Source organism: Scardinius erythrophthalmus (genome assembly GCF_964197995.2).
Source record: "Scardinius erythrophthalmus genome assembly, contig: HAP1_SCAFFOLD_59, whole genome shotgun sequence".
NCBI classification, from domain to species: domain Eukaryota; kingdom Metazoa; phylum Chordata; class Actinopteri; order Cypriniformes; family Leuciscidae; genus Scardinius; species Scardinius erythrophthalmus.
This window is the reverse complement of record NW_028296534.1, coordinates 368,944-376,375: the sequence shown is the minus strand read 5'-3', so window position 1 is coordinate 376,375 and position 7,432 is coordinate 368,944. Positions and strand designations below refer to the sequence as shown.

General features: G+C 37.7%; 1 long non-coding RNA gene across 1 annotated transcript; it reads left to right on the top strand.

Moving 5' to 3' along the window:
• The first annotated feature begins 2,484 nt into the window (after positions 1-2,484).
• On the top strand, positions 2,485-6,037 carry LOC308686257. The gene is made up of 3 exons (XR_014029552.1): positions 2,485-2,597; positions 3,447-3,469; positions 3,967-6,037. It is a non-coding gene; the product is annotated as an uncharacterized lncRNA (long non-coding RNA).
• Positions 6,038-7,432: the final 1,395 nt, after the last annotated feature.

Genomic DNA, 7,432 nt, shown 5'->3' with positions numbered 1-7,432 from the left:
AGAATATTTGTTTGTAGACCTATAATTTGTGTACAGGCATATCAGGATGTAGAGGTTAGGAGAACGTTCGAGGAACGTTCCGGGAACCTTTCTGCAACGTTCCGGGAACCTTCCAGGAACGTTCCCGGAACGTTCCCCTAACCTATAGGGAACGTTCTATTAACGTAAAGAAAACTTTCCTAGCTAACCAACAGGGAACGTTAGAATGTTTGTTTTGGGAACGTTCTGGGAACGTTCTGGGAACCTGAAAATAACGTTCTGGGAACGTTCTGGGAACCTGAAAATAACGTTCCGGGAACGTTCTGGGAACCAAAAATTGTTAACTGGGGTGTCCTTCTACTTTCTATTTAATCTGGTTAATCCGTGCTTAATTTTTGGTCATCCATAACATATATGATATTTCTTTAAGTAATTAGATGTAGTTGATATGTTTGTATGCTTTTCTTTGACAATTATGTATATAGGCATTGTTTTTTTTAATGAATAATGGATCCACGGTTGCACCCTGTCGTCGTCGTTGTAAATTTGAATGGCCTCAATAAAAATAATACAGAGTTTCCATAAAGTATTTTTTACGACATGTGTTAGACTATGTATTTAAATTGTTGTGAAAGTATTGGGTTTGGCTGAAAAGGATGTTTATTATTATTTTTAGTTAAAAATGGGGGTGGGGGGCGTCCATGTGCACTTTTTTAACCTAGTAAACTGGTAACTTATGTACGATCATTTCAAAAGCACGTAGGCCTAAAGACAGCATTATCGTAGAGAGTAAACCGTATGTTTACACAGCCGTCGACTTGAGCTGCAAGGAAGCTCTGGCCGCCCTGTCAAGGACGCTTGTCAAAAAGTACGGGGAAGCTTGTTGACGTTTGTCTGATGTAGCAGCATTCTATGCTTGTCAAAAAGTACATTAAGCAGCATTAAGGACGCTTGTCAAAAAGTACGGGGAAGCTTGTTGACGTTTGTCTGATGTATTCTATGTTCGATCATGGGAGAAGAGAAGTGTCACATCATGAAATGTAAACAGAAAAAAAACAAGCTATTCATTGACATTAGAAATATTTTATAATGACAGCATTTGTATAACCGTTTTAGTCACATTTGGTCGGGAAAAAAGAATAATGAGCAATTATTATTTGTTATTATTAATAGTGAGTGCGCGCGCGCGCGCGGCCGGGACACTCTCTCTCTCTCTCTCTATACGCGCCCTGTTAAACTGACAGGACTTAAACACATGCAAATGATAAACTTTCACTCTATGATGGTTAATCCGTTAATGATAGGAAACCCTGCAACGGCGATGATCAGCTTCTCCTCCGCTTTCTCGGAACTAATGTTTTGGTAGGAACGAAAGTTTACATCGTATGTTTCTCCGGAATCAACCAGCGCGAAGGACGTCTATATTCCGATTGGTTGCTGGCGTTTGCCGCTGAACCGCGTCATAGCTCATTACCATAAAGTTGAGCTACTTTCAGATTGACGCTCAAAACGCGACGCCAAAGGATTTGATCAGAGAATGTCTAATATGGCGAGAAGTTTCACTCTCAGTACACTTCCGGCTTCTGAACTGGTTGCAGTTCCTCTCTGATTCCATATGAGGGCGCTCACAGGACGAGTGCAGAATGAATGGAGGTCTATGGCGCTATACCAATAAAAATCCACTTTTCTCAGGATATAATTTTTTGTCTTGTAATTTGAATGTTGTATTCGAAAGGAGATGCAAATAAATTACACATTGCTGGGTGTTAGATTTTTTTGAGTCACGTATTTGCTTTAAAAAGTCTTTTAAAGTGTCAATGACGTCATATACATGTACGACCAGAGATACTGCTTCACGGCAATCCTTCAGTCACTCTGGTGCGTTCGCGCTGTGCACTTTCTTTTCTCTCGAGGCATCGACAACACAGCTGACACAGGTAAACACACTTGTTAGAAGAGTTTTTGTTTTGTTTGTTTCTGGTCCCGCTGCGGATGACACGATGCCATCAAGCGGTATCTCTGGTCGTAATCAGTCCTTCACTGACCAATCAGCGTTCATTAGCAGAATGCTAGCGTGTTATGGGCAACAACAACTCAACCTGTAAGAAAACGAAAGGACATAAGTACTCGTTCGTTCAACTTTCGACCTAAAACCCATGTTGAACTTGCAAAATCTACAATCAGATTTGAGATTTATCAACGGCAATCGGGTGAAAGAGACACATTTAGCTGTCTAGCCCCATTGACTCCCATTCATTTTGCACTCATGGCGATCGCCCCCAGTGGAACTCTGGTGGTACTACAACCAAAATTCGGTACAATAGAGCTTAATAGGGAGTGGGCAGGCTCTCCGTAGACGGGCTCTGATTTGATGCTCCTTGCAGCTGAGAGAAGCTTCCATTGAAAATTAATGACTTCCGGTAACTTTGGAAGCTGAAGTCGGCGACGGTGTGAACGTACAGTAAGCAGCATTATGGCCGAATCCGTCACAGGAACTCAAGCTCCGTTATTGCACGGTCCGTTTTCATTGTTGCACCTGTAGCGGTGCCTGCTGAAGTTAGCTCTTTGATGTTAGTTTACTTCGAGTTGGAGGGACTGTGAGCCAGACATGTCCGATTGTGAGTAAGTTAAGTAATGTATTATGCTGGCTATTGTGGATGAGCGCTGACTCACTCAGGACGCGAACGATTCAGTCGATTTGGTGTATTTTTTCAACCGGTTCAAAAGAACGATTCTTTTCACGAACCGGACATCACTAACGTTACAGTATTGCGTTCATGTAAGCATATAACGTTGCGTGTCAGTTTGTGTTGCGGATTGTACTCTGATTTTCATATTTTGATTTTGACCGTTTTATGACATTCACAGTAGGTTTTTGCAATCACGTCATTCTGACGACGGGCGAAATTCAGAGGTCAGGGAATAAATTAACTGATAGTAATGTTAATTATGTTTAGATACGCTAACTACAATGTTGAAATACCATGGACGTGTGTTGTACTATTTTGAGAAGGTATGATTGATAAAAACAATACAACTGGAAAAGTGACAGATGAGTGCATTTTCTTCTGAAGGTGTAAATATATCTCTTTGTGTTCCGGTTTTCAGTGCAGATACCATGAAAAAGTGTCTTGTATTATTATGCATGTATGTAGTCAGCCACTGAGTTAATGCTTTATTAAATAAGTCTAAAATATTTTGTATTTTCAGGTTCAGAATCATAAATATATATATTCTGATGTCTCAATTGTTCTGTGTATTGGGTATCCAGCATCAAGTCCAAGCTTATATATTTCCACCCCCAGTGTAGTACCACATTTAGCATTTTAATCGACAGAAAATCTTTGACAGTTTGTTAACCTATACCATAGTTTTTGAATTATTGGAAGGGTAATATCGTATTGGGACTGCAATAGCTTGTCAATTTTTTGGTAAACTGAATTTGATCGTTTTGTTGTGTTTTTCAGAAGACTTTCAGAACTGATTTAAGGTAAGTCATGTTATAACATAGCTTCTTGTGTTAAAGTTGTGAATACATTTTATAGTTCAACAGAGAAATTAAAGCATATTAGCCTAATTGGTAATTTGTGACTATCTTTGAGAAAAGGTTGGAAGTGTATTTTTGTGAATATAAACATGTTTGTAACATGTTGAGGAGAATGTTTTGGTAAAAAATATTGTGTTCATATAATTGTTTTGTTCTATATAAACAATAAGTTCTTAGTTTCATTAGTGTAATGTTTACAAAATGTTATTTCCCTATTTGTTTACTCTATTCAAAACCACATATCAGATACATTACTATACCTGTATTAAGTAAACAAAATGCTTACTCTTCACTTTTTCTTTGCACAATGACAATGTAAAGATGGTGTAAGGGAATCTGAGATGATTTTTTATCTGTATGTATTAAGTAGTGGAATTCAGCATCATTGACTAATTTGTTTGTTTGTTGTCTTTTTTATGTGATATGTGGAATGAATGCAGCACTGCTGAGGTAAGTGAAATTTTACATACACCATAATTTTCAGTAAATAGCAGATCAGTCAGATTTAGATTTCAACACTGTCAATGATGTAAAAATTGGGCTGGGTGATATATGATCAGTAGGGCTGCGTAAAAAAAAAAAGAAAGAAGATTTTTCTATTAATCGTTTTTGAAAATGTGGTCGATTCAAAATCGATTCTTAAAGACCACGAATCGTGTTTTTTCCATATACAGGGCTCTAATGTTTGCATGGTATTGCACATCATTTTAATTAGGGCTGAGTGTCGATTCAGATGTTTCAATTCGATTTCGATTCAGATTCACAAGCTCTCAATTCGATTTTGATTCTTGATTCTAATTTAATAAAAAGAAATTAAGAGCCACAAACCTGTATATTAAACTCTCTTTTTATTTTAGGTACACTTGGGTACATTAAAACCGAACCAAATTCTATATTTCAAATGCATACAATGAATAGACATGATTTTGATGCAAGTGAGAACAGTCGGTTGCCTTGATCAAACAGGATCAGGTTATTTTATGTTTAAGATTAAACATACATAAAATCTCACAGCATTAGCTGTAACATGGAGGCTGCACAGTGTACAGTGCACAGCCTATGAACAGTGTAGGGCAGGGCTATTCAATTAGTTTCATTCGATGGCCGCATTATCAAATCGAAAAGTTGAGGTGGGTTGGTTTGGGGGTTTAGCTTATTTATTGAAACATAACAGTTTCAATAAATAAGTTAAGGTAACCCTAAAAAAAGTGTGGTATTTAGCCTACATGGAAATGTGGTACCCAACAGTATGCAGATATATAAAACCATAATAAATAAAAAACTTGATAATTTAGGCTACAGCTGTGTACAACTATTCCTTGGAACAAATAAATTATTTATACAAACTTATAGCTGTTGGTGAGAAATAATAATTATTTTATTAGGGGCCAAGCCCCGAAGGGGATACATAGGAAAATGATGAAATTTGGCACACTTGTATTGATGACCATGAATAGTAAATGTAGCAATTTTTGTGTCTCTAGGACCAACTCTATAGCGCCACCACCAGTTCAAAAATTCAACATTTAAATGGTTATAACTTTTGAACCCTTTGATCCACAGAAATGAGACATAGTACACCTGATTGCTCTCATCATGCTGATCACAACCAATTCCTTACATTAAGACTCCGCCCATTACAGTAGTGGCCATTTTGAAAAGTACAGTATTCAGTTTTTTCGCTACTCCTCCTTCAAATTTTGTCCAATTTTGTCCAAACATGTGCTCAAATGATCTTCGGACTGAGACGCACAGAAATGACTGAACAGATTTTTTTTATTCATCTTTGTTCAAAAGTTATGGTGTTGCAAACTTAACGAGGTTGACCCAAAATTGGCTAAGAGGCTGTATCTCGGCCAAAGTTTGATCAATCGAAACGAAAATTGGTACAATTCATTGGAAGGATGTTCTGAGGGTCCATGCCAAAGTTGGGAACAGCGCCACCTACGGGTCATGAGATATGAAAAATTGCTACTTTGGTCAATAACTTTTGAACAGTTTGTCAGAATACCATAAATGTGGTATCTATGGATTCCTTGCATCATGCCAAATCCGTGGATGCCAATTTTGTCAAGATCGAATGTACCACGTGTCCGCCATTTTGAATTTTGTTATAATTTGCAATAACTTTTAAACTATTTGACATATCTTCACAAAATTTAGTATGGATGATTGACACAATGCCCTGAAGGTACATGAGAAGACTGAACACAGCGCCACCTAGTGTTCCAGAGATATAAGGTCTTTTGCAAAAACGCTTATAACTTTTGAAAAAATTGTTCAAATTTTGATTTCTTTGCTTCATTATTTTCCTTGGCTTATGCCGCTTCCGTCGATATCTCATTTGTCATTTTCCAACAATGTGACTATCCGCCATATTGGAACAAATGAAAAACAGTTTTTTCGCTACTCCTCCTTCAAATTTTGTCCAATTTTGTCCAAACATGTGCTCAAATGATCTTCGGACTGAGCCCCATAGAAATGACTGAACAGAATTTTTTGCTATACTGGAAAAAAAAAAGTTATGATGTGGCAAATTTAACGAGGTCGACTCAAAATTGGTTCAGAAGCTATAGCTCGGCCAAACTTTGATCAATCTAAACGAAAATTGGTACACTTCATCGGAAGCATGATCTGAGGTTCCATGCCAAAGTTGGGAACAGCGCCACCTACGGGTCATGAGATCTGGAAAATGGCTATTTTAGCCAATAACTTTTGAAAAGTTTGAACAGAAATTTTATCAAATGATCTTTGGACCGAGCCGCACAGAAATTACTGAACAGATTTTTGATATTCGCTACCATTCCCGAGATATTCGTCTGCAAAGTTGAGCTAGCCTGTGTTTGTTGCCTTGCTAACCAATTCACGTCCTCTGAGTGGCGGAAGTTGCTTAACCACATGTCATGAATCTCGAATCATTCCGGTCGTGGGTTCGAGTCCTGTGTGGAACAACATTAAAATTTTGTATAAAGTTGTCATTTCAATTCCTTCCGGCTTTGCACTGCTTTTGGTGCTTAAATGCTTGCTGCGCTGCTGTGCTTGATGTACATTTACATGTATATTCAATTTCTGCTCTTTTTGTTCTTCTGGCTCCGCACTGCTGTTGATGCTTAAATATATGCTGCGCTGCAGTGCTTACAGTACTTGCTGTGCTTCATGTACATGATGTGCTGGCTGTGCTTGCTGTGCGCCATACTTGTTCTGCTTGCGGTGCGTTTAACCTGTTAACCGTTGCCAGTGCGCCTGCGCACTGAAGCGTTTTTTTTTTTTATTTAGTTCAAATTTACTATCAGATTTAATGTTATACCTTGACAAACTATACATCATTAAAAAGATATAATACTCAAGTTTCAGTATTTGACCACTATTGTATTCTGAGAAACTTATAGCGACAGTTATTTCTTAATTTCTGTCAGGAATTATGAAATGAAAAAATGAGTCGATACCTTTAATATGAATTATGCGCGTCAGCCGCTTTCATTCATAAAAAAAACTCTGTGCTGTCGTCATGACAGCGATACACAAAACAACTTCCCTCAGGGCTTTTAGCTCAAAAATGTGCAGATTTGGAGAAATATTGATAGATTCTCATAGGTTTACATCAGATTTCTATAGACAGGAATAATATTTATTGAATTTATACCCAAATGCGTCGATGTAATCTTTATGAGCGTTTGGCACTCTCATTTACTGGGTTTTCAATTCATACCAATAGCCTGAGGGCGCTATATGCACAATAATAACCCATATATGGAACATGAAGAAGAGCCATAATCATGTGACATTCCAGGACGTCACTGATACACACAAAGCTAACAAGAGATCGCGCTGTATCATGCAGATACAGATATTTTGAAGACAATAAACATGATTGCAATGATATTTGAGTTACCTGTGTTTTTCAAG